The sequence below is a fragment of the Protopterus annectens genome, chromosome 1.part1 (genome assembly GCF_019279795.1).
Source record: "Protopterus annectens isolate FY-2018-M chromosome 1.part1, PAN1.0, whole genome shotgun sequence".
Taxonomy (NCBI): domain Eukaryota; kingdom Metazoa; phylum Chordata; order Ceratodontiformes; family Protopteridae; genus Protopterus; species Protopterus annectens.
In genome coordinates this window covers 1,828,241,267-1,828,268,142 of record NC_056726.1, presented here as the reverse complement: position 1 = coordinate 1,828,268,142, position 26,876 = coordinate 1,828,241,267, and positions in this window count along the sequence as shown.

Here is a 26,876-nt window from a genome sequence, read left to right as displayed (position 1 = left end):
GAATGTAGACATTTGCTCAGTTATCAAGACATGGTTAAAGTTGTGGCGAGCACCCTGAAATTGCAGGACTATAATGCTTTCTACACATTTACATGAGTTACTGCATAGGAAGGGACAGAAGGTGGGGCTATCTTGATTTTCATCAAATACAAACGTGCCTCAAGGCTGGTTAAACACTGTGACACATCTGACCTTTTTCACGTCTAAATGATCATAGGCAAAGTCCCTTATCATATCCTTACAAGCTATAGATCCCCCTTTTGAACTCAGGTGACCCATAGCATATACTTAAACATACTGGAGGCACTCCATATTCAATCCAATGCTATATTCATGAGTGGCATTAAGTACTCCACTATAAACTATGAGCCTTACACAACCCTAAACATGCAGGCATAGAGATTCCTGGATTTTATAAACAAAAACACGCTTTACCATCTAGTTCATATGCACATTAAGGGAGATAGTCATGGAACCGGTACCCTCAGTACAATGCCCTCTCTGGTAAGGTTGGACTAAAAACCTGGGACCCCTGCTAACTCTGGAAATTTAGGAACTATTCTAAGGCACACTTCCTACTGTGAAGTGATATTCTAGCAAAATTTCAAGCCCCTCATACTAAGAATACCACAACCTATGCAGAATTGTTTACAGTGGGTAGTTATGTTAATAGCTGCAGAGAAACATCTGTACCTACTGTGAATTAAGCACTGGACAAACTCAAAAACATGCCACCTTGGTGGAATCCCAATATCTATAAGTTGTATAATAAAAGGAAGAAATGTGGGGCAAAAATTAGCAAGTGCAATGCCCAGCAAGATAAAAAGTCACTCATCAGTCTAAACAAGCAACTCAGAGGGCATATTGTCTGCTAATGGCACATTTGATGTAAAAAATAGCCCCCCGACCAAAGACAGTCATAAGGCTTTCTTCAGCTATGCCCACAACCTCAAGACAGTACACAGCAATGTGCCAAACTAATTGTAAATGGAGTCATCTTCAATGAACTGGAAGATGTAGCAAATCTACTGGCTGATGAGTTTAGCTCCTCCCCCCGACACCATTCAGGAGATGCCATTGAAGGTAACCCCTCCAGCTATAACTGAGGAACAGGACCTCTGCAAGACCAAGAACACTGCATTGTCAGGCCCCAATAATATCACAGGATTCTTCCTTAATAGCATGAAACATGACCTACCAGGACCACTAGAATCAATATTTAATCATAGTCTTCAGATAGGCTTCATGCCAAGCAAGTGGAGAACTGCAGCTGTCATCCTTCTGCACAAGGGCAAGCTATCTGTGGACCCCAGTAACTACAATCCAACTAGTCTCATATACAAAGCTATGGAAAGAATTATCATGAAAATGATAATGACATAAAAACCTTCAGACACCGGATCCATCCCAGTTTGGTTTCATTAAGGGTGAGTCTTTCCTACTGAATCTGATGAACTTCTTTGAGAATGTCACTAAAGTAGTTAAGGAGGCCACACGGTGTATATTGCCTATTTTGACCTGGCCACAGCATTCAACATATAATACTCAGGCATTGTATACAAACTCATGAAATTGAGTATAATCCCTTACATCACCTGCTGGATAGCCAGCTGGCTCCCAGACAGGACCCAAGAAGTTAGGATAGGGGTGTGCACCTCTGCAAAGAGACTAGTTACTAGTGGAGCTCCTTAGGGCTGTGTGGTGGGTTTGTGCCTTTTTTAGCATTTACTTCTTTGAAGTCGAAGACAATTTCAAAGGCCTCTGGTCTAGGGTTGCCAACCATCCAGAATTCTTCTGGACTGTCTGGAATTAAGGGGTACTGTCCGGAAAATGGGGAATGCCTTTTCTGGATAGTGTATTGCCTGAAAAAAATATAATCAGTTGTGGGAGCTTAGTGCGTGATGTATGCATACATCTCAGAAATGTGTGTACTGCACTCAGAAAGCAGTGTATAATATCCCTTTATTTTATTTATCCAGTGGTAGCATCGTCTCCTCACAGCAAGAGGTTCTCCCGTTCGATTCTTAGCTGGACCGCCTTCTGTGTGGAGTCTGCATGTCCTCCCTGTGGCTGAGTGGCATTTGAAAGACATGCGTGAATGGGCGTGCCTTCGTTGAAGGTTGGGCATTGGGCTGGCACCTCAGCACTGTAAAAATCTACTGCCAACAATTAGCGGACTGGAGTTCTGCTGTGGAGACCCCTAATTGGGAAAAGCCAAAAGAAGAAGAACAACAACATTATTATTTTATTTATTTAAGATTTGTTTGCCAGGATAGTCCGACTGGACAACAAGTGTCCATTTTCAACGGAGCCCTGGGGAGAAAAACTCCATAAGTTTACAGAGAGAAGCAAAATTTACAAGAGAGACATTACAGAGCAGTAGCATATAGATTGTAGGCTTTACAGCTGTTGGTATACAATAAGGGGATATTCCCTCTTTTGCTTGAAAATATAAGTGTACAGAATATACAATGAGAGTAGATAAGAACCTGGTAGAGCATTGCAAGATATTTCACAACTGAGTAAGAGTATATAAATGTTTAAGTTTTCCATATATACATTCAAGCAAATATACATGCAAGAGTATACATACATATATACATACACATACACACACACACACACACACACACACACACACACACACACACACACACACACACACACACACACACACACACAAAATCTCTCTCTCTCTATATATATATATATATATATATATATATATATATATATATATATATATATATATATATATAGGTTCATACTAGGCTATCTGCCCTAGGGCATTTATAAGCCTAGCCAGAATGTGTTTGGCTTTCGCCACCCATTTTAAATTAATTTTGCTATGCCCTTTTTTGAGGTTAGTATACTGTGCCTCTAACAGTGAGACAGAAGTGATACCCGGGGTAAACCTATGATCTCCCATTCACTCATCAAGATTCCTCTTGAAGAGAGTCAATGAGGGACTCTGCCTAACCTGGACTGGGATTTTATTCCAGAGTGAAGGGAGCCTCTGGGGTATGAATCTGTCCCTCCAGCATGTCCTATTTATTTCAGTGCTGAGGTTCAAGTCTCTCAAGTGTATAGCTCGATAGGATTTGGATTTTCTGAGGTGCAGCATGTCCATTAATTCCGGGTTGGACATGGCTTTATATGTCAGGCACAGATCGCCTCTGAACAGGCGGTATGCCACTGAGTAGAGCTGGAGTTTCTTTAACCGGGCAGCATATGGCATCTGTTTGAGCCCTTTGATCCTCTTGGTGAGGTACTTTTGGGGTCTTTCCAGTTGCTGCAGGTGTCTGGTAAGGTACATCCCAAAAGGGGCATTGTACTCAATTATGGGCCTGATGAGGGATGAGTAAAGAGGCACAATGACCTCCCCTGATCTAGATGTGAATCCCTTCATGATTAGGTGGACTATATAAAATGTTTTTCTAAACACATTGCCCATGTGGTTGTCAAATGAGAGATTGCTATCAACTTGGGTCCCCAGGTCCCTAATTACTTCTTCTGTACTTAATGGATTACCACCTATGTGGTAATTTGTGGGCACTTTGTTTTTGCCAAAGGGGATGACTATACACTTTTTGGCGTTTAGCTTGAGGCCATGGCTCTGGCACCAGTTGTCTGTTTCTATGAGGCCGTTTTGGAGGATGCTTGTGTCGGCTGGAGAGTCGATTATGGCACCCAGTTTGCAGTCATCTGCGAACTTGGTCAGCCACAGTCCTTCCGTGTTGGCCTGTACCTCCGAGAAATATATACCGAACAAGAGAGGTCCCAGGACTGAGCCTTTTGGGACGCCACTTGTAACTGGTTTGGAGTCTGACATGGCTCCAGCAATTCTAACCATGTGGGTTCTGTCCTTGAGCCAGTTTGCAACCCATCTAGTGACATAGGGGTTTATATTTAAGCTGGTAAGCTTATCTATAATGCCCGAGTGGGGTATTGTATCGAAGGCTGTTGCGAGGTCCTGGTAGGCTGTGTGGACCACCTTCCTCTCGTCAGTGGCCTTGGTGACTGTTTCAAAGAAATCAACCAGGTTTAAGAGGCAGGATCTGCCCTTAACAAAGCTGAACTGGGTAGGATCCAGTGTCTGTAGGTCCCGAATATCTTTATTTATGAGGTCCATGATGATCCTTTCCATAGCTTTGCAGACCAAGCTAGTCAGGCTTATGGGGCGATAGTTTCCAGGATCCGTTGCGACACCACCTTTGTGGAGAGAGACCACAGTTGCTGTATGCCACTCTTTGGGTAGATATCCTGTAGTAAGGCTGAGATTGAACAGTAGTTTTATGTTTGGGTTTAGCTCTTCTTGGAGTTCATGTAGGACGCAGCCCGGGACACCGTCTGGTCCCATTGATGCTGTGTTTTTTGCTTTGGAGAGGGCGGCTCTTACCTGAGCATCTGAGATGTCAGGGGGGCAGCACTGCTGAGATAGATATTTGCCCTTTTGGTGGGGAGGGACGGGGGAGTTTGCGCTGAACCTGTCAGCTAGGATGTTGGCAATGTCTGTGGGTTCGGTGTATTTTTTGTCATTTTGGACTAATTCTGAGCATATCTGGGAATTACCACCCAGGTTCCTAACATAACTAAAGAAAGCCTTGTGATTATCCTTAGTGTCCTGTGCAATTTTTCTCTCGAAGCTGACCATTAGACGATTTTTTGAGTGCCCGTAGTTTTTTGCTAATACTGATCAGAGATGCCTTCCCTTTTTGGAATTTTGCTCTATCATTTAGTAGCTTCCTCCTTCTATTGTATAGTTTGTTTATGGCTGGGGTCCACCAGACAGGACGTCTGCCTTTGGAGGATTGGGTCTTGGTTTTATTTGGGATCGCATGATCCATGCATTCCTGAAGGTGTTCATAGAATGCGTTTATAAAGGATTCTGCGGTCTGGGCCGTATTTTCCACAGGTCCGGGGGCTTTGAAGGATTCCACCTGTGTTTTGAGGAGTGTGAAATTTGCTTTAGAGAAGTTTTTCACTGTGGTTTTCTGGGCAGGGGGTGGGGTCGGGATGTGAATAATCCAGTAAGATTAGTTTATGGTCTGATCTTACCAGTGAAGGATACAATTCTGGTCGGAGCATAGAGTCCCCATGTTGGTAATGATCAGGTCCAGTATGTTTTCCACTCTTGTGGGAGTGGTAACAAGTTGTTCCATAGCATTTGAGTTTATAAATTCTAGGAACCTTTGGGCTAGGGTGTTGGAGCTAGAGTAATGCTCCCAGTCTATGTTTGGGTAGTTGAAGTCGCTCAATATAATGGTGTTTGGAGAGACCTTCATATTTTTCAGTGTTCTCAGGAAGGCCGAGTGGGGTTCCTGGGTTAGGGAGGGTAGTCTGTAGCAGGCTATAAACTGGAAGGCAGTTTTACCCACTGTTACTTGCACATGGATAGTCTCTGATGCTTCGTGCTGTGCCAACAACCTGGAGGTGTGGGTATCTTTGACGAATATTGATACTCCCCCTCCTTTTGTGGGTCAGTCCAAGTTTTGGGGCCGAAAAGCATGGTATGAGGTATAACCTGGTAGTGCTGGGGTTGTCTCGGGAGCCTTGAATCAGGTTTCTGTTACTGCACAGATATCGATGTTCTCCATGCTAAGGAGAGTTTCGAGTGCATGCATCTTGAGGTTTAGACTTCTGGCATTGAGTAGCATTACTCTTAGTTTCTTATCCCTTGTAATACCTATGGAGGTGGGTTTGTCTTTTGAGCCTTGCCTAAAAAGGCACTATGGGGGTAGCAAGAGCCTTTGCCAATATCTGAAAGCCCAGGGGTGACAGGTGCAAGCCGTCCCTAGCGAAGCATTGTGGCTTGTCGAGCATGTCATCCCAGGCCGACAGGCATTGGATCCCATTTGAATAACACCAATACTTAAGCCAATTGTTGAAATTGATCATCTTGTCTTCATATTGTGGCATCATTCTTGGTGAGAGTAAGATACTACTCAAGGTCAGGGTCATACCGGCCTGGGTCACATGCTCAGAGAGCTCCTCTATGTCTCTTTTCATGTAGTCCAGGGAGGTACGTCTCGGGTCATTCACACCAGCATGGACAATGACTGAGTCATATTCGTACTTGCCTTGGAGTGACCTGAGTGCTTGTGTTATGTGGCGGATCCTAGTGCCCGACATGCAGCTCACCGTGACCTTCTCCTTGTTCAACCTGGTGAGTGGGACGTCAGTGTGCCTGACGATAGTCACCTATTACAAGTGTATCAGGTGTGTTGTTTAGCCTTAAGGGCTGTGACTGTTTGGCACACTGGCTTTGTGAGCTATGTGTTGCACGTGTTTTGTTTTGGGGTAGCGGTTGCTTGGGTGTCTGCTTTGGAGGTCTCTGCTGCTTAGGCAGATTTTTATTTAGAGCCTCTGAGTATGTTTTTGTGTGTTTGTGTTTGGTTTGCTGTCGTGGTAGGTCTATGTGAGACTGGAATTGTACTCAGTGTGGTTTCCTTCTCCTCCTGACTGGTTACACCAGTACTGAATTGAGAGAGCTTAACCTCCAGTTTGGCTATATGGATGCATCTCTCACATGTGTTGGAATTTGTTGGGAGGAGGAGAGGATTGTCTGTGTACATGAGGCAGTTGTAACATTGCCTCAAGATTCCCAGATTCACCAGCTGGACCGGAGAGAAGATTGACAACTGACCTTTGGACATGCTAGAATAGTATTGGGAATTCCTTTATAATTGAAAAGAAAAGGGCCAATGGGGAACAAGGTACTCAAGAGGACTTTGTGAGAGTGTAGTGCTTTTAATTTTTTAGTGCTGACTTATATAATTGCTTTAGTGAGCAAGTGCCTTTAGTGAGCAAGTGCCAGGTAACTTAAATGCAATGTGTTACAGGTAACTTAAATGCAGAAATGACAAACAGTAACTTTCTTTTAAGTGAAACAAGGAAATGAGTACAGTAAGCAATGCAGATATCACTAGGGATCCACAGAAGCGCTGAAAAGCCGCGTTTTAGGTGGTATTAGCGTTTCAGGGAAATAAGCAAACAAACAACAAGCATACAAACTGAGCTAGATTCAGCAGGCCTGGATCTAGTCTATGCAGGCACCATAAGCCTTTAACCAGAAATTCCCAGCTCAGAAGGGCAGAGTCCAGCCTCTCCTCCCACAAGAGTGCAGACCACAAACCTTCTTAATGTAAAATAACTGGCCTGAAGCCCAAGTGCTTAAACCAGAACTAATACACTTTTAGAATAACAGACACTGAGCCCTCAGTCAGTAGTTCCCAACTTAGAAGGATGTAAGCTACCTGTCCTGCCACCACAGTGCAGGCCACAAACCCTCCTAATGTAAAACAACTGGTCTGAAGCCCAAGTGCTTAATCCAAAAGACTTAGAATTATAGCTACACTTTAATCAAGTTACTACCAAGCAGTGATAAATACAATTGAATACTTTGAAGAATGCCTGGATTAGTGCTCAAGTTATACAAACAAAGCTAGATTCAGCAGGCCTGGATCTAGTCTACGCTACAGCAAACAAGGTGTACCAATTTCAGTAAGAAGCAGTTCAAATATGCAGGCACTATAAGCCGTTAACCAGAAATTCCCAGCTCAGAAGGGCAGAGTCCCCACACGAGTGCAGACCACGAACCCTTTTAATGTAAAATAACTGGCCTGAAGCCCAAGTGCTTAAACCAGAATTAATACACTTTTAGAATAACTGACACTGAGCCCTCAATCAGCAGTTCCCAACTTAGAAGGATGTAAGCTACCTGTCCTGCCACTACAGTGCAGACCACAAACCTTCTTAATGTAAAACAACTGGTCTGAAGCCCAAGTGCTTAAACTAAAAGGCTTAGAATGAGTTACACCAAGAAGTAATAAATACAACTGAGTACTTTTAAGATGACGCAAAAGCAAAATAAAGTAGGAAGAAGCACAAATACAGTAAAATCAGATATTTTTTTTTCAGAAAAGTAGCAAAAACAGTAGTAAAAACAATTCACATGCAGTGCAAGCTGAATATGTAGCAATATTAGTCCACACACAGTTTGAAAAAAATGTGATTAAATTAAAAAGGACTAAAAGCAAGTGCAGAAAGGGTTTATTAGATAGAATGCGATAAAGAGATAGGACTGTGGGAGTGTCCTAGATCAAATCTACAGTGGGGCGGGCACTGCAAAAGCCACCAAATTTAAACTACAACCAAGAACAGGGAGGGGGTGGGGAAGACAGTTTCAACAGAGCTAGATCTGAGGAATCACAGTCCAATTTATAAAACCACAAAAAAATGCAGAAAATATTCTTAAATCAGCTTATGTCCAGTTGATGTATGCAGACAAATCTCAGTAGCAAGCAACTCAATTTAAAATGACTACTAGAAATGTAACCAACACTGATTTTAATGTTATCAGAAACCCCCCAACCTAATTAACACTTAAAGGAATTTGAAAGCAGCAGTTTAACGACTACTGCAGAGCTTCAGAGACACACACAAGACAGTTTCAACAGAGCTAGATCTGAGGAATCACAGTCCAATTTATAAAACCACAAAAAATGCAGAAAATATACTTAAATCAGCTTATGTCTAGTTGATGTATGCAGACAAATCTCAGTAGCAAGCAACTCGATTTAAAATGATTACTAGAAATGTAACCAACACTGATTTTAATGTTATCCGAAACCCCCCCAAGCTAATTAACACTTAAAGGAATTTGAAAGCAGTCTAACAACTACTGCAGAGCTTCAGAGACACACACAAGACAGTTTCAACAGAGCTAGATCTGAGGAATCACAGTCCAATTTATAAAACCACAAAAAATGCAGAAAATATACTTAAATCAGCTTATGTCCAGTTGATGTATGCAGACAAATATCAGTAGCAAGCAACTCGATTTAAAATGATTACTAGAAATATAACCAACACTGATTTTAATGTTATCAGAAACCCCCCAAGCTAATTAACACTTAAAGGAATTTGAAAGCAGTCTAACAACTACTGCAGAGCTTCAGAGACACACACAAAACAGTTTCATATATACCTATATATATATATATATATATATATATATATATATATATATATATGTGTGTGTGTGTGTGTGTGTGTGTACATATATATATATATATATATATATATATATATATATATATATATACATACATATATCTATATATATCAATATATATATATATAAGTTCATGGTTCATAGATTCATAGAGTACTAAGCTAACTGCCCTTGCGAGCCATTTTAAGCCTAGGCAATTATCCCTTGTGAGATTCAAACCCTACACTTTGTGTTTGTAAGGCAAACACCTTAACCATTAGGCCACCCTCCCAACCCTATATAACTCAAATATATATATACCTACACACACAAACACACACACATACATACATATACACATGCATGGACACACACACACACACACACACACACACACACACACACACACACACACACACACACACACACACACACTCACACATACACTCACATATAGGTTATTGCTCACACATGGATAGGTATAGTTAGATGGCGTTGTTTGTGTTGTCCAGGACGGATGGGGTGTAGAAATAGTAAGTGGACGAGGCTTCAGGTGATCTATTACAGGTTCATAGATAGTTGGTGAAGAGGAATGTTTTAAGTAGGCTTTTGAAGGAGGGTGTGGAGTTTTGTAGTCTGAAGTCATTGGGAAGGTTGTTCCATGTTTTTGCTATTTCATGGGCAAATAGTGATTCCCTGGAGTTGTTTTTGCGTGTGATTGTTTTGATTAAGGCTTTGTTGGAGGACCGAAGTTGTCTATTTGAATTGTAGAAGTTCAGCATGCCAGTCAGGTCAGGGTTTTTCTTGGGATAGTACAGAATTAGATGAGCTAGGCTGAGATGGTACCTTAATAGGTTCATAAATTCAAGCCAGTGCAGGGCTTGTAGGGAAAGGCAGTGGTGGGATCATGATTTGGCATTGGTAGTAAATCTAGCAATTTTGTTGTAACAGATGGAAAGTTTATTAATGTCACTTTTGTAAAGATTAGTTAGAATTGGGGATACATAAAGTAGAGTAGATAGGAGGTGGGTCCTCGCTTTTGCAATATGAGATTTGGTGGTTAGATAACTTTTACAGCGATAGAGGGATCCTAGCTTTTTGTGGACTTTAGTGATGGTTGTTGATATGTTTTGTGAATTTGAGTTGCTGGTCAATGGTAACTCCTAGGAGTTTGGCCTCAGTGACGGGGGTGATTTGGGTTTTGCTGGCAGAGAGTATAGAGAAGGTAAGGTTTCTCGTTTTAGTAGAGTGGAATAGCATTAGCTGTGTTTTCTTTGGATTTAGTAGGAGTTGTGACTTAAGCCAGTTCTCTATTTCAGAGAAGGCTTCTTGTGCTTTTTGTTGGAGAAGTTGGATGTTGGGTGCAAAGCATATGAGAGTTGTTTCATCAACTTATTGGACTATGTCGGCTTTAGAGGTAGCTGAGTGGAGTTGGTTTGTGAAGATATTAAAAAGAAGGGGTCCTAGGATTGATCCTTGAGGCACGCCCATGGAGGTTGGGAGTGGGGTGATGGAGACTTATGCCATTTGATGGATTGTTGGCAGTAAACTAAATGGCTTTTAAACTAGAGGAGGGTGGGGTTGTTAAGGTTGAGGTCAGAGAGACAAGACAGTAGTTTATTATGTGAGACTGTGTCGAATGCCTTGGATAAATCTAGGAAAGTACCTGAAACAAATTTACCTAGCATGGAGGTGCTTAGGAGAAATGGCAGTGGAATTTCTAACTAGATTGTTTAATGAAATTTTGGAAAGTCAGAGGATGTCTGAGGAGTGGAGAAAAAGTGTTTTGGTACCTATCTTTAAGAATAAGGGTGATGTGCAGAGCTGCAGTAACTACAGAGGGATAAAACTGATTAGTCACAGCTTGAAGTTATGGGAAAGAGTAGTGGAAGCAAGGTTAAGAAGGGAGGTGATGATTAGTGATCAGCAGTATGGTTTCATGCCAGGAAAGAGCACTACAGATGCAATGTTTGCTCTGAGAGTGTTGATGGAGAAATACAGAGAAGGTCAGAAGGAGTTGCATTGTGTCTTTGTAGACTTGGAGAAAGCATATGACAGGGTGCCTAGAGAAGACTTGTGGAATTGTATGAGGAAGTCGGGAGTGGCAGAGAAGTACGTAAGAGTGGTACAGGATATGTACGAGGGTAGTGTGACAGTGGTGAGGACTGCAGTGGGAGTGACAGATCCGTTTAAGGTGGAGGTGGGATTACATCAAGGATCAGCTCTGAGTTCTTTCTTATTTGCAGTGGTGATGGACAGGTTGACACATGAGATCAGACAGGAGGCCCCGTGGACTATGATGTTTGCAGATGACATTGTGATCTGTAGTGAGAGTAGGAATCAGGTTGAGGAGACTCTGGAGAGGTGGAGATATGCTCTAGAGAGCAGAGGAATGAGGGTCAGCAGGGCTAAGACAGAATATATGTGTGTAAATGAGAGGGAGGGTAGAGGAATGGTGAGGATGCAGGGAGTAGAGTTGGTAAAGGTGGACGAGTTTAAGTACTTGGGATCAACAGTTCAGAGTAATGGTGAATGTGGAAGAGAGGTGAAGAAGAGAGTACAGGCAGGGTGGAATGGGTGGAGAAGAGTGTCAGGAGTGATTTGTGACAGACTGGTATCCGTAAGAGTGAAAGGGAAGGTCTACAAGAGTGTAGTGAGACCAGCTATGTTATATGGGTTGGAGACAGTGGCATTGACAATAAGGCAGGAGTCAGAGCTGGATGTGGCAGAGTTAAAGATGTTAAGATTTGCAATCGGTGTAACTAGGATGGATAGGATTAGGAATCGGTATATTAGAGGGTCAGCTCATGTTGGACAGTTTGGAGACAAAGCAAGAGAGACGAGATTGCGTTGGTTTGGACATGTGCTGAGGAGGGATGATGGGTATATTGGGAAAAAGATGCTAAGGATGGAGCTGCCAGGTAAGAGGAATAGAGGAAGGCCTAAGATAAGGTTTATGGACGTGGTGAGAGAGGACATGCAGGCGGTTGGTGTGACAGAGCAAGATGCAGAGGATAGGAAGAAATGGAAAGAGATGATCCGCTGTGGCGACCCCTAATGGGAAAAGCCGAAAGAGAATGATCCTGTGGGAGTTTATAGTATTGGTAAATTTGAGTAGGGCAGTGGTGGTGCTGTGGGCTGAGCGAAGTCCATGTTGGGTTGAGGAGAGAAGGTTGTTGGTGAGGAGATAGGAGAGTAACTGGTGATGAATACATCTTTCTAGGATCTTAGAGAGAGTAACTGGTGATGAATACATCTTTCTAGGATCTTAGAGAGGGGTTTGAGAATAACAGTTGGTCAATAGTTGGAAAGGTCTAGGGTGGGGCCACCTTTGTGAAGTGGTATGATATATGAGGTTTTTCACAAGACTGGAACGGTGTGTTTGGTGATGGATCTATTTACTAGAAGTGAAATGGGATAGGCTATAGCTGTGGATGCAATTTGGAGGTATTCATCAGGAAGATTATCGGCTGCAAAGGTGGTTGGTTTGAGTCTGGCTAAGAGTTTTTGGATAGTAGAGGTAGGAACAGACTTAGTGTGAAAGGTATGGTATTGATTTGGGTCTGATTTGTTGGTGGGGTGGTGGAGGAAGTGATGTTTAAGAGTTTGAGTACTGAGGAGGTGAAATAGTTATTAAAGTTGGAGGCTATGTCCAGGTCTGTACCTGTTATATTGGGTGTGGGAGTGGTGCTTCTTCCAGGCTGTAGGATGTTATTTATTGTTGCCCAGAATTTTTGCGGTTTGGTACTGTATTTGTTTTGTTGAGTGATACAGTAATTTTGTTTATCAAGCTTAACCTGCTTTTTTGCTTTGTTTTGGAGGTTGTGAAAGGTGCCTAGCTGTCGGTGATCTGGTGTGGCGCCAGGTTTTCCAGGCTTTATCCCTGGCTGTAAGTAGGGCTTTTGTGGTTTTCTGGAGCCACGGGGTGGGGTTGCTACATATCCTGATAGTTTTTAAGGGGGCTTGTTGGTTGAGGATATTTAGGAATGTGGAGTTGAAGTAATCAACTGCTTTGTCTAATGAAAGGGTTTTGATGGGAGACCAGTTGCAATGTTATAAGGCTCTTATGAAGTGGTCTTTATGCAGCAAAGCACTTGACTTCACATATAACACACTGCACAGTGCGACCATATGTTTGTGTCACTGTCATGCCGCATGACACAAACATAATGAATACTTACCTTACTTCACTCTTTTCGTGTTTATTAAGTGTAGCTTCTCATCATGTGAATATCATTAAAGACCTCCTTCCACACAGATTACTTCACAACTGCCTCTTCACCTGGCCAATTGTTTTACACAACCATTCACCCTCAACCAATAGGGAGTGAGCGAGCAACGTCGGGAAGTTTATGAGAACCAGCTGGCTTGTGGCTTGGCTCACTCTTGACATTCTGCCACCTGGCACTGAAATTGAACAGTGAGAACATTTGATGAATTGTGGGTTTGGTTTATATCTGCTGACCAGTGGTTTATAGGTTCATAGCTTCATAGGTGTTTACTAGGCTAATAACCACAGGGGCCTTTTTAAGCCTAGCCATGCATCTCAAATCTCTGACAAGTTCTGACACCCTTGATAAGTGTAAGCATGGGCCTGAGAGATGAACCATTTACAGGTTACCTGTTTGCATTTGAGACATTACATGTTACACTTCCCAGTAAATGGTCCTGAGGTAATGATTAGTGATGTGTACTCTGCCTTTAGTGATGGCTCTAGTATGATTTTTAGGTGGAACAGAATGTTTCATCGTAGCTATCACATCTCCAGGCTTGGCCTGTAGCATATGAAAAACCAGTTACAGCAGTTGCTTTTCCTTCTTTTTTACTCCTGACATTTGTACAGGCTAGCTGTTGAGGTGCATATGCTCTCAGACTTCATATCTGAGATGTAGTATTGCATTTTATGAAATTGCCAGTGCCTGTGTAAATCCATGCATTTGCTATTTATTATGCACTGCATATCATGTGCTCTTTTTCGCTCTTTTCTTTATTTTACGGTGGCTTTATGTTATACTGGGTCTTCCAGACAAACTATTCTCTGTTTTGTAAAAGATATGAGCCCTGCATTCAGTGAGTTTGTATCGGCTTTATTTGTTAGCGGTCATGCTGATTAATGCCTTAATACATTTTTAGACAACAGGGTAAGAAATGCTTTCTGCAAGAAAATGCAGTTGTGTAAGAGATCTGTTTTAATGTTTTTTTTTCATATCGAATGTCTTGTGAATAAACATCTCTTTACTCAAGGAGCAAGAATTGTCATGCTACATGATAGTTCAAATCGTCTTAACACTGCACCTTATCAGAGAGCTACCTGAAATACTGATTAAGATTTTCTAGCTGGCTAATGCTACAAGAAGCTTAAAATAATATGCTCTAATAAACCTGAGTCCTCGAAACCAGTAGCCATGAGTCTTAATTTTCAGTGTAATGCTGTCTGTTGATAGCATTCATGCTGTCCCGAGTCTTTATTTTCAGAATGCTGTCTTACCATACCACTTCAACATAATTTGACAGTTCCTACATGTAGTAGTGAATGTTGTTGTTGTTGTTGTGTCTTTCGGCTTTTTCCCATTTAGGGGTCGCCACAGTGGAACTCCAGTCTACTAATGATTGGTAGTTGATTTTTATGTGCCGAGTTACCAGCCCTGACGCACAACCTTCAACGAAGGTACGCCCATTCGCGCATGTCTTCACGCAGAAGACGCTCTAGCTGAGAATCGAACCGGACAGCATCTTACTGTGAGGCGACAACGCTACCGCAGCACCACCACCGTGGGTACATGTAGTAGTGAATGCAATATATAGGAATACAAATGCATCTGATATTGGAAACCTAGCTGTTCAACTTTGGCATACTAAATACAAGTGGAGCAGAATGGAACAGAGAGAGACATTAACTGAAAAAGTAAATGCTTGGGTTTTCAGAAACCTTTATTCATCAAATATTTGCACAACTTTCATTACGTGAACTGTGATTTGGAGAAACATGGCTTGTCATCTATTTATCAGTACCCCTGAGTTTTACTTTCTTAATTAGTAAGATATTGAATTACATTTTTGAATAATTTCTGTATGAACATGCCGTATAATCACATATTTACATAAGTAAAAAAACAGCATATGTTTAAAAGAAATTACTGTGCCCACCCCAATAGACTGTATGCTTTGGCCACATTTTCCCCTGACAGCATCACTCTGAGTGACTGATCAGCACATTTAATTTTAAATCAAAGAATGACGCTGGTGTCCAAGAAAACGGGAAGACCACACCAAAAAGACTCCATTTAAATTTTTCTTAATAAGAATAATTTCTCTTAGTAAAAGTGATAATAAAAGATTATTACAACTAAACAATCAATAAAAAGGGGCCTAAAATTACCATAAAAACCCTATGAAATCTGTGATATTTTTCAAAAGATATATATACATATATAATACTTTTTAAAAAAATTGTTTTGTATATGTATTATATCGAATAGTAATAACAACATATAAGTATACTTTTAAATAGTGAAGTTTATCTCAAAAAAGACTTGAGTTTAAGAACCGGTGAAATATTACAGTTTTCATTCATTTCATTTAATTTTCATTTCATTTAATTTTAAGCTGTCAATATCATCAAATTTACTTGGTTTTGATATTGTCATGCAATGCACTGTACTGAGTAACAATCTGATTTGCATTTTGATATTGTCGTGCAATGCACTGTACTGAGTAACAATCTGATTTGCATTTTTCCACCCACTGCCATCCAGTGTACTTGATGATGCTTTGACATTATCATGCACTGCATTTGTACACTCTGTGTCAGTCTGTGCTGCATTGTCCAGTGTATCATCAATTGCTGAAATACAGTGAATGTGTGTCTGAAAGTAGGCATACGTATCTTTTGTCTGTTTCCTTGCATTTTCTGTATAGTCACATATTAATTTGAATATGCAGCTATTACAGCAGTTATTATGCTAACAAGGTATTTGTTAAATTGTGTGTGAGACAATGAGTTCAAACCTTATATTTGGCAAAATACTGTACAATACAGTAGTATAGATATTGTAAACATCACTTTATCATAATAACTTGATCGTCTCTGTTCAATCTAAACATTATCAAACAAAAATTTTGCATATTGGGTATCAAATTAAACACATATTTTTTCATGTACATGCCCAGATATTTTGACATGAAAAGTACTGTGGCTGATAACATTTGCAGATGATTTGAGTGCAGTCATAGACTCCCCTGAAAACACAAATGCTCTTCAGGAAGGCCTGACACAGACAAATAACTGGTGCTAGAGCCACAGTCCAGCTCTCCCCAAAGTCCAGCTCTAGCTACAGGAAGGTAAATACATATTTTAATTTGGACATTTTAGCATTTTAGAATGTTGACATTTCAGCATTGTAATGTTTGAAAAATGGAAATTCTTTCTGGCAGAGGAATCCAGAGAGGCCTACCAACAAACACTGTCAACCAGCAGTAACTAGACCGAGTTAAAGGTCCCTGCTGTGCTTTTGGTTAAACCACAAGGCTTTGTTTTTACTTGGAAGATCCTGCATTACATTCACTTGTGTGTAATACATTTCATTGTTGTAAGACATATGGTTTTAGCTGCTTCAGTCTTTCATTGTATGTATTTATTTGGGGTTCCTATTACGTTGTTGAAATTTTACAACTTCGAACACCTTATGGTCAAACCCATATGTTTGAAGTTGTAAAAAAAAAAAAAAAAAAAAAAAAAAAGAAAAAGCTTACCTGACTAAATATACAAACTCCGAGACCGCATTATAATGCAGTACATTGCAGAAAGGGAAGATTTCCCTTTACTATAATGTAGTGCGATCTTTGAGTTGGTATACTTAAAAAGTGGGGGTGCAGCGGGCTTGACCCCTGCTTTAAATCAATCAGGTACGTTTTTTTTAGGTCTCTTGGCAGCTTCCCTGATTAGTTTTCTTCTTGTCTTTTCAACAGTTTGAGGGACATATTAAATAACACAAAATATAACCAGTCCAGAAGAACGCCAAATCCCCCACTACCATGACCTAGAAACACTATTAAAGCCACAACAATTTTCTTCTTGGTAGCATGACTACAGAAACACCACAACTTTCATTATTTATTTAAATGTATCCGCTGTAAGCACAGATGTCTGTTGATTGTTTAAAAGAAAAAGCATCAACTTATTCAGCATGTAACATGACACATTTGGTATGTAACACATAAAATATTTGCTCTGTGTTGTAGAAGCTTAGCTACCTACCCCATGGTTATTCAAGTTAATTTAGAAGACAAGTTACTGGGGCATCGCAACAAAAATGTCAATTTATTAACATTAAGCTACCACAGCAAAGTCTTGATACCAGTCTACCCCCATTTCAACAGACTGACACAAAGGATCACTATTATGAGGAAGTTCATTTACTACAAACTGTCATTCATTGTACAGTGCAAGGAAAGCTATTGTGCAAAGTTTAATAACTCACAAAATGTAAATACAATCCTAAGAAAATTGTCAAAAGCAAAACTAAAAGTATACAGCCAATATTCTTCAACAAACTGCAAGACTCCCCACTGATGTAGCATAACCAAAGGCTACAAGTTTCATCTTCAAATTTGCTTTTCCTGCATTTTCTTCATAGGCAAACTCTATTTTTTATATATTTTTTTAACTTTTCCACACATCTGGTCTTCACTACCCCACACTTTCAAACAGAGCTTTTCTACCCAATGTACCTTAGAAAATTCACCAAAGAGCATACGTTTTGGACACTGTAAGAGTTCCAAATTTGTAGCACTGACACAAATGAGACTAGAATTACCATGCATTTTCTGGAGGATATAAAGTCTGAAACTCAAACGTCTACCATTATTTAGTAACTGCAGTCCACAGTGATTTGCTAAAAAACCAAACATTTGTAGTGGAAGAGATTAAAAAACTACAAGTAAAAATCCAGACCGTTGAGAGGTATATGTAAGGTAGGGAACAAAGCAATATCTTATCAGTAAATGTTGCAAAGCAGTAGATGTCACCCTCTTAATAGTAGTTGGTTTGTAATGTATTAGACTGGCAGACTTAAAACAAGCTGCCCTGTTTGTTTTACCGAAGTTAAAAAGCATCTTATGCAGTGCAATCAATCTCAAAAACAAAACAAAAACCTAAGAAGCACAGCTAGGCAGGCTCATATAGATCCATGATGTTTCTCATATAAAAACATTAAAACTATGTCACACAAGCCTGGGTAGTAGTTCTACAATGGATTCAAAATGCAACTGCAGATTTCTCGGTTCTTTAAAGGAAACTCTCGGCTATGAATGTACTTCCAGAAATGCACCAGCTCCTTCAGTCACCAGCAGCACTGCACACCAACCAAAAATTAACCAGCCCTGATCTCACTGCACAGCACAGTCCACTGGAGGTATAATGGCAACCACACAAAAAAAAACCAGAAAACACTTACTTTCAGCTGAAGCCTGTAACTTGTAAACGCATACCAGATTGCATTCAGAAGTTCAGCCCGCAGCCCATTTTGCCCATAACTCCACATGCACCTGAAACTTAACAAAAAAGAAAATTCCTCGAGCTTTAACTTCTCAAGCTGATTTTCGTATAATGCGACTCTTCTTCCACAAAAGGAAAAAAGAAATGTTGCCAGTGAAATAGTTTGTCAGAGGGTACATACCGACCCCTGGGCCCTGACTGATACACAAATACTATGAGCGTCACTACCCACAGTATGAAACTCTGGCCCCATTCTTGTCTGAATCCAACAGGCAGACAGCAGTCAGGTACTGCCTCATGAAGCCGATGTTATCATGCACACCCCTGGATACACTGGTGATGTGTGATGATGTTGGCCTAAATAAAAAAATGTAAAAAAAGTGGTAAATACTGAGGAATTCAGTGTGGTTGAGAGGTATGCCAGCAGTTTGTATTCAGGATAGCCAGAAACTGCCATGCAGTCTGAGGCTGTGATCTAAAGTTTTGTTTTTTCTTTCGACTTTTCCCGGTTAGGGGTCACCACAGCGGAATTCCAGTCCGCTAATGATTGGCAGTCGATTTTTTGGTGCCGAGGTGCCAGCCCGACGCCCAGCCTTCAACAAAGGCACACCCATTCACGCATGTCTTTTGAACACCACTCGACCGTGGGGAGGACATGCAGACTCCAACAGAAGGTGCTCCAGCCGAGAATCGAACGGGAGAACCTCTTGCTGTGAGGCGACAATGCTACCGATGCACCACTGCAGCTAAGTATGGAAATAACATACCCAGAGTGACAGTGTACTGTATTCATGAAAATATCACAAATAAAAAACATAATCCACCCACCAACTGCACTTATAACCCCCAGTCAATATCATTCACCCTTTAATGGAATTATTCACGATAGCTGAATGGTACATGTTCATTGGTCTATGAACTTCCATTTTTTTTCTGTAAATAAAGACCATCATCTTCTCTTCTATCTCATCCAAACATTTCCAGTACTGACCTTCTACCCTGCACCACATTCCTATACTTTCCTTAAACAAATCATCTTCCCTGAAGTGGAGTCCATTTTCATTCCTCAGCAACCTGCTGCTTGCTAATTAAATGACAAAGTTTTATTTATTTCTTGCTAGACTTTGAAAAAAATGACTATAATGCTGTCAGTATTGCCGCTTAACTTTCTAAGCTCTTAACATTCTGAGCTTAGATTTTTCAGAGTAACATCTAGGCATCTCACCCTCATGAACTTTGCCACTATCATTATGCAATTCTTTTTGAAGCTGCTGTTGTGCAACATGACGGTGAACGTGATTGTGAAATCACTTTTTAAAGACATAACTGCACAATACTTTCAGACATCATAGCGTACTTACGAGTATTAGGAAATTTATGTTTACTACTGACCATCACAGATAAGAATTTTTGCTTTATTAGGCAGATATTTCCATGTATCTTTATCAAATTTGTTTTACAACACACTTGCAAAGTACTGTGCACTGGGCTTCACTTCATGAACAGTCTTACTGCCCCTCTGCATTTCTGTTCTGAAAGATGACTTTGAACAGGAAACATTATTTAACATGGTCACTGTGAAATCGTGTATTGAAGTAGAACTGCAGAATGACATTTAAGGAGTTTATTACAAAGATCCATGAGATACATATACAGAAAGTTTTGTCCCAGAATAAAAACTGTTAAACTAATGAATCTTTATTTAATCTGTAAGCATTTCCTGCTGCCTTTACCATATTTCAACATTTATTTGCCAGATTTGAAAAATGGCACCTCTGACACCTTAATAGTGGAACAGTGTTTGCCGCTCTCCCCAGTTTCATGTTCATTGTTTGTTGTGCAGCTAGACCCCCTATATCCCAAATTCCTGTTTCATGTGTGTGTGGTCAAGTGCTCCTTCTCACCTCCTGAGTGCACATTCATTGCTTGTGCCGAATCCCTCCTCACCTCCTGAGTGCACATTCATTGCTTGTGCAGAATCCCTCCTCACCTCCTGAGTGCACATTCATTGCTTGTGCAGAATCCCTCCTCACCTCCTGAGTGCACATTCATTGCTTGTGCAGAATCCCTCCTCACCTCCTGAGTGCATATTCATTGCTTGTGCAGAATCCCTCCTCACCTCCTGAGTGCACATTCATTGCTTGTGCTGAATCCCTTCTCACCTCCTGAGTGCACATTCATTGCTTGTGCAGAATCACTCCTCACCTCCTGAGTGCACATTCATTGCTTGCGCAGAATCCCTCCTCACCTCCTGAGTGCACATTAATTGCTTGTGCAGAATCCCTCCTCGACTCCCAAATTCTTGGCCAGGCCTCTGCTCCACACTTCCTGAATCTATTTTCATTTCTCATCTTTTAAGGTGTGCCACATTGTTTATTTCTGGTATCTTCAAACTGCTGGGTGTGACCCCCAGTTATTGTCTTTGACGTTTTCTTGTTCTCCTATGTGGGTTTCATAAGGACACTGCTTTCCTTCTTGTTTTCAAAAACCTGCTGCTTCCGTGGTGATTTTTGTATACGGTTAAATTTGCATGTAGTCTGATAAGACTGTATGGTATTTGTATGTGCTGTTACATTGGTAAACACAAAACTTCACTCATTTATGACCTGTTTATGGTGTTCATTTTTGTTCACACTTTAGTACAGTTTACTTTCACTTTTTTATCATTAATCATTTTTGATTTAAAATATTAAATACATTTTCCATTTTTTTCTTTGGAGTGGATTCAAACATTTGTCATGCCATTTCATATACAAGAACTAAGTAAAGGACAAAATGCAGTGTTTTAATTTGAACAGAACTGTAGTAGGTGGACTTGGACTGTAGCGCTTGGTTTGATCTGGGGTAAGAGAAACTCCTGCAGATCGCATGCATGATAGAGTACATACAAAGCAGTTATTGTAGCTCTCTGACACTGTAGTTGTGCCTCATCATCACTTGCTGATCACATTACCTAAATAAATGTCTAGTAGAGAATTATTTTGTTAGGGCGATCCCTGCATCTTAAACTCTTAGTGCAAGAAATCGGGGCAAAGGCCCCAAAATAGCAACCGATTTTAAACATTGCTCTTATAAACTTAGAAAGTTGCTAAATTAATAGGATTTGTGTTAACATGCATTTTCTAAAGAATATGAACTCAAACTCCATTGTATGCCATTATTTAATGATTTCAGTCTTCAATGATTTGAATCTGTGCATTCTGTGAAAATCTGGTCAGTTGAGAGATATGGTGCAATGTGCAATGAAAGCTGAATAAGTACACAGTTAGATGCTGAAAAAATGGAAAATCCCCTGAAAGTGCACTGCTGGTGCAGATCGACAATGCAAAACATTATGGTTGTATGAACCATGAAATTATTTTTTAGTAAAATGACTAATGGTGAAGCAGTCTTCAATGAGCAGTGGTGTGTCATTGTAACCCAGGGCTACTGGTATGTCATTGTAACCCAGGGCTAGTGGTAGGTCACAGTAACCCAAGCCTAGTGGTATGTCATTGTAACCCAGGCCTAGTGGTATGTCATTGTAACCCAGGGCTAGTGGTATGTCATTGTAACCCAGGGCTAGTGGTATGTCATTGTAACGCAGGGCTCTAACATCCAAGTGAAAAATAAAGTGAATGAGCCATTAATAGAAAGACATTCTTAGGAAATGAAGATTATACGTTTATGTGACCTGGATTGTAAGAATTCTGTTTTTCTCCACAGGCTGTGGCTTTTAAACTCTATGGCCAGTAATATCTGATGCTTGAGATCAGTATTCATAGACTAACACATGCTATGACATTTTAAGGCATGATAATCTCTCTCAAACTTACAGTTAGCTTTCTGGTGACATGCAAAATAATTGTAGATGGCTTTAAAAGTTGCTGTCAGAAAAACAAAATCATCAGCATATAATCATAAAGTAAACGTGGTAAAAGTCTTTATTACAGTAAGTAAAGCACCATTTCGAATTCTTAGCAAAAAAAGCTGTTCTATATTATGAATAGCAAAGTAGTTAATTATTATGTTAGGAAAAGACTCAAATGTATTCATAGTGACCTGTGTCTGTAATGAGGTTGCAACATATCAGTTCAATACCTGGAAATGCACACAGAGTAGTAGCAGGTTGGATTGAATCATGGGATTTAATTGCGTCCAACTTCACCAGTAATACTGTTACAGTAAAAGAGGCATAATGGAAAAAGTGTTGTGAAATAATGTGATGAGAAATCATTGGTTGAAGAGTACTAACTCCCTTGCCCAATGCTTCCTAGAATTTATAAACTTGAACACCCTGGATCAACTGGTCAACACCCCCACCAGAGGGAACAATATATTGGACCTGGTCATCACCAACATGGGCGACAGGTGTTCCACACCTGATGTCAACCCCTCGCTGGTTAGATCAGACCATAGACTAATCACGCTGGATATTCGCATTCCGCCCCCAACCCCAAACAAGGAAACCACTGTGAAAAACTTTTCAAAAGCAAACTTCACATTGCTTAAGACCGAGGTGGAAAGGTTCACAGCCCCCACGCCAATGGACAATGCTGTCCAAGCTGCTGAAACCTATACAAAGGCACTCTATGATCATCTGCAGGAATGCATGGATCGTGCTATCCCAAGTAAAACCAAGACTCACTCCTCCAAGAAAAGGAAACCAGTCTGGTGGACCCCTGCTATAAACAAGCTCTACAATAGAAGGAGGAAACTAGTACAGATGAGAGCAAAATCCCTAGAAGGAAAGACAAACCCGATCAGTATCAGCAAGAAACTATGCTCCCTCATTAAATCATCCAAGGCTAGCTTCGAAAGAAAAATTGCCAAGGACTCCAAAGATAACCATAAAGTGTTCTTTAGCTATGTTTAGAACCTAAGTGAAAACTCTCAGATCTGCTCTGAATTGGTGCAGAATGGCACAAAATACACTGAGCCGACTGATATTGCCAACATTTTGGCAGACAGGTTCAGTACAAACTTCACACCCCTCTCAACCCCTAAAGGGCCCATAACCATACCAGAACAATGTAAGGCCCCGGCAATCACCGGCACACAGGTTAAAACAGCCTTATCCAAAGCCAAAAACACAGCCTTAATGGGGCCGGACGGTGTCCCAGGGCTGTGTCTTACAAGAGCTTCAAAATGAACTAACCCCTCACCTAAAGACATTGTTTAAACTCAGCCTCTCTACAGGCTACGCACCCACAGAGTGATGCACAGCAACAGTTATCCCACTCCACAAAGGTGGCACCACAACGGACCCTGGGAACTATTGCCCTATAAGCCTGACTAGCCTGGTCTGCAAAGCTGTGGAGCGCATCATCATAGAACTCATTAACAAAGACTTTGGGAACCTCCAAACTTTGGACCCCACCCAGTTTGGCTTTAAGGGCAGATCATGCCTCCTAAACCTGGTGGACTTCTTTGAGACAGTTACCAAGGCATTAAATGAGGGTAAGGAGGTCCACACAGCCTACCTAGACCTCAGAAAGGCTTTCAACACCATTCCCCATTCTGGTATTATAGACAGACTCACCAACCTGAACATTAACACCTACGTCACGAGATGGGCTGCAAATTGGCTCATGGACAGAACCCACACGGTGAGAGTTGCAAACTCTAGGTCCATCTCTAAACCGGTTACAAGTGGCGTCCCCCAGGGCTCGGTCTTAGGACACCTCCTGTTCGGTATATACTTCTCAGGGTTACAGGCAAGCACAGGAGGACTTTGGCTGACCAAGTTCACAGACGACTGCAAACTAGGGGCCATAATTGATTCTCCGGCTGATAGACACCCTCCAGAAGGGTCTCACTGAGATGGATGCCTAGTGTCAAAATCATGGCCTCAAGCTGAATGCCAAAGAGTGCATAGTCATCCCCTTTGGAAAAAGCAAAGTACCCATGAACTACCACACAGGTGGTAGTCCCCTAAATACAGAAAAAGTAATAAGGGATCTGGGGACCCAAGTAGATAGCAATCTCTCCTTTGATAATCATGTTGCCAAGGTGGTTAGAAAATCCTTCTATGTGGCCCACCTAATCTCAAAAGGGTTCTCATCCAGAACAAAGGAGGTTATTGTGCCTCTCTACTCATCACTTATTAGACCCATTATAGAGTACAACGCCCCATTTGGGATGTACCTTACAAGACACCTGCAACAGCTGGAAAGACCACAAAAGTTCCTCACCAAGAGGATTACTGGCCTCAAACAGCTGACCTATGCAGCCCGACTAAAGAAACTCCAGCTGTACTCGGTAGCATACCACTTACTCAGAGGTGATCTCTGCTTGACATACAAGGCCATGTCCAACCCAGAATTGATGGATATGCTCCACCTAAAAAAAAAAAAAAAACTAATCTCTGAGAGCCACACACTCTAGGGATATAAACCTTACCACAAAGATAAATAGGACGTGCTGGAGAGATATATTCCTGACCCAGAGACTCCCCATGCTTTGGAACAAGATTCCAATATACATCAGGCAGAGCCCCTCACTAGCACTCTTCAAGAGAAACCTTGACGGGTGGATGGGAAACAGAAACTTTACCCCAGGGATCACTGCAGTGGCTCTGCTGGACAGAGGTGCAGGGAACTAATGGTTCTGCTGGTCAGAGGCACAGGGAACTAATCTAAGGGGGTGGCGAAAGCCAACACACTCTGGCTAGGCTTATAAATGCCCTTGGGCAGATAGCCTAGTACTTACCTACCCTATCCATCATGGTATTGTAGTAGGCCATTACACTGCATTATCTGTATTTACTAAAGCAAGAGTATCTTAGGCATGTAACCAAATAGTATCACCTTGGTTAAGGTTAGCTGTATATATACCTTTGTAGAGATCCAAGTTCTGTGGAATGAAATGAAACAAAGTTAATGGCCTGTATGTATTTATTTATTTTTGTTTACTGGGGTAGTGCACTGATCAATACTGACCAATTTCAGGCTCAGCCCAGATGAAATGGAAAACATTTCACAAACAAAAATAAAAAAAAAATACAGAACTGTAAGCAGTAGTAATGGAATAGTTAGATTAATTACCTAGAAAAACTGTGTATACATATTTCAGTGAAGAAGCACAGTGTAATGTACAATCAAGTACAGTGTAATGTACAGTCAAGCAGAGTGTAATGTACAGTCAAGCAGAGTTTCATGTACAATCAAGCACAGTGTAATGTACAATCAAGTACAGTGTATACTGCGACTGCAGGGAGGACTTGTAGACTCTGCACAGAAGTCACCCCAGCGGAGAATAGAATGTAATATACAATAATTTCTAAAGTGGGTCAGTCTTCAGTGAATCTTGAGAGAGGAGAAGAGTTGTAACAAACAACTCTTACAATATGTAACCATATTCATGGTAACAGTCAAATCCTAGCCCATGAAACACTCCGATTTTTCCTTAGGCTCAAATTTCCATGACTTGCCTTCAGTGTAGTTGAGTTACATTGGTGTAATGTTCCTTTGAAGATGGACATTATACAGGAATAAGTGTATTTATTTATTCCAATTATTCTATTTATTTTTATTTGTTAATCATATAGAGTAGGTGGACTGGTCCAAAGACCCTTTTTAGCCATTACCCATGCCATACAGGTAAGACATTTTGCATTAACATAATATATAAAGGGTCATCGTATACACATGATGCTTAACAAATGAAGCAAAAAGTGTAAATGCATATAAATACTGAAGAAGGTCACAAAAATAATAAAATAAACACCATATATTAACAAAGTTGATCCTTGCCCCAGCAAAGCCAAGACCAATAAAATCTGTATGGAGTAAGTATACGAGAGAAGATGTATAACAGAAAATACAGAAAAACAGAAATACAGAAGGGAGTATTAAATTTGAGCTGATATGTGTAAGCATATATTTTTTACAATTCAAGAGTATGTTTTTCAACTTTTTCTATTTCTGTGCAAATAACAGAAAGTCTGAAGATGTCCTTCAAGGATGCATCTGCAGTCATAACATATGGGTTGTCCTGCCTCAGGCAGCCCTTCGGTCGGCCGGATTCCAAAGTCTGGGTCTGGCCTCGGCTGATGTCGCACCTTCCCCGACGTCAGAGCGTCTGGGGTATAAAAGCATCAGCCGATGCCATTTTCCTCAGTCTTTCTTGCCGCGCGGTGCCCGAAGCAGAAGTTGTTCGCAAGTGCCGGTCGGTCAGATCCAGTGATTTCAGCTACCGAAAACTTCGAAAAAGCTAAGTACCCCATTGGGGACTCTTTCTTGCCTCAGCCGATGTCAGATAAAGTAAATAATTGTTTAACTTGTGGGAAACAAATACCTCATAAGGATTTCCATTCCTACTGCCTTCCTTGCTTAGGCCCAGACCACGACGTATTGTCCTGTTCAGCCTGTGCTTCCTTCAACCGACGAACTCTTAGACGTCGGT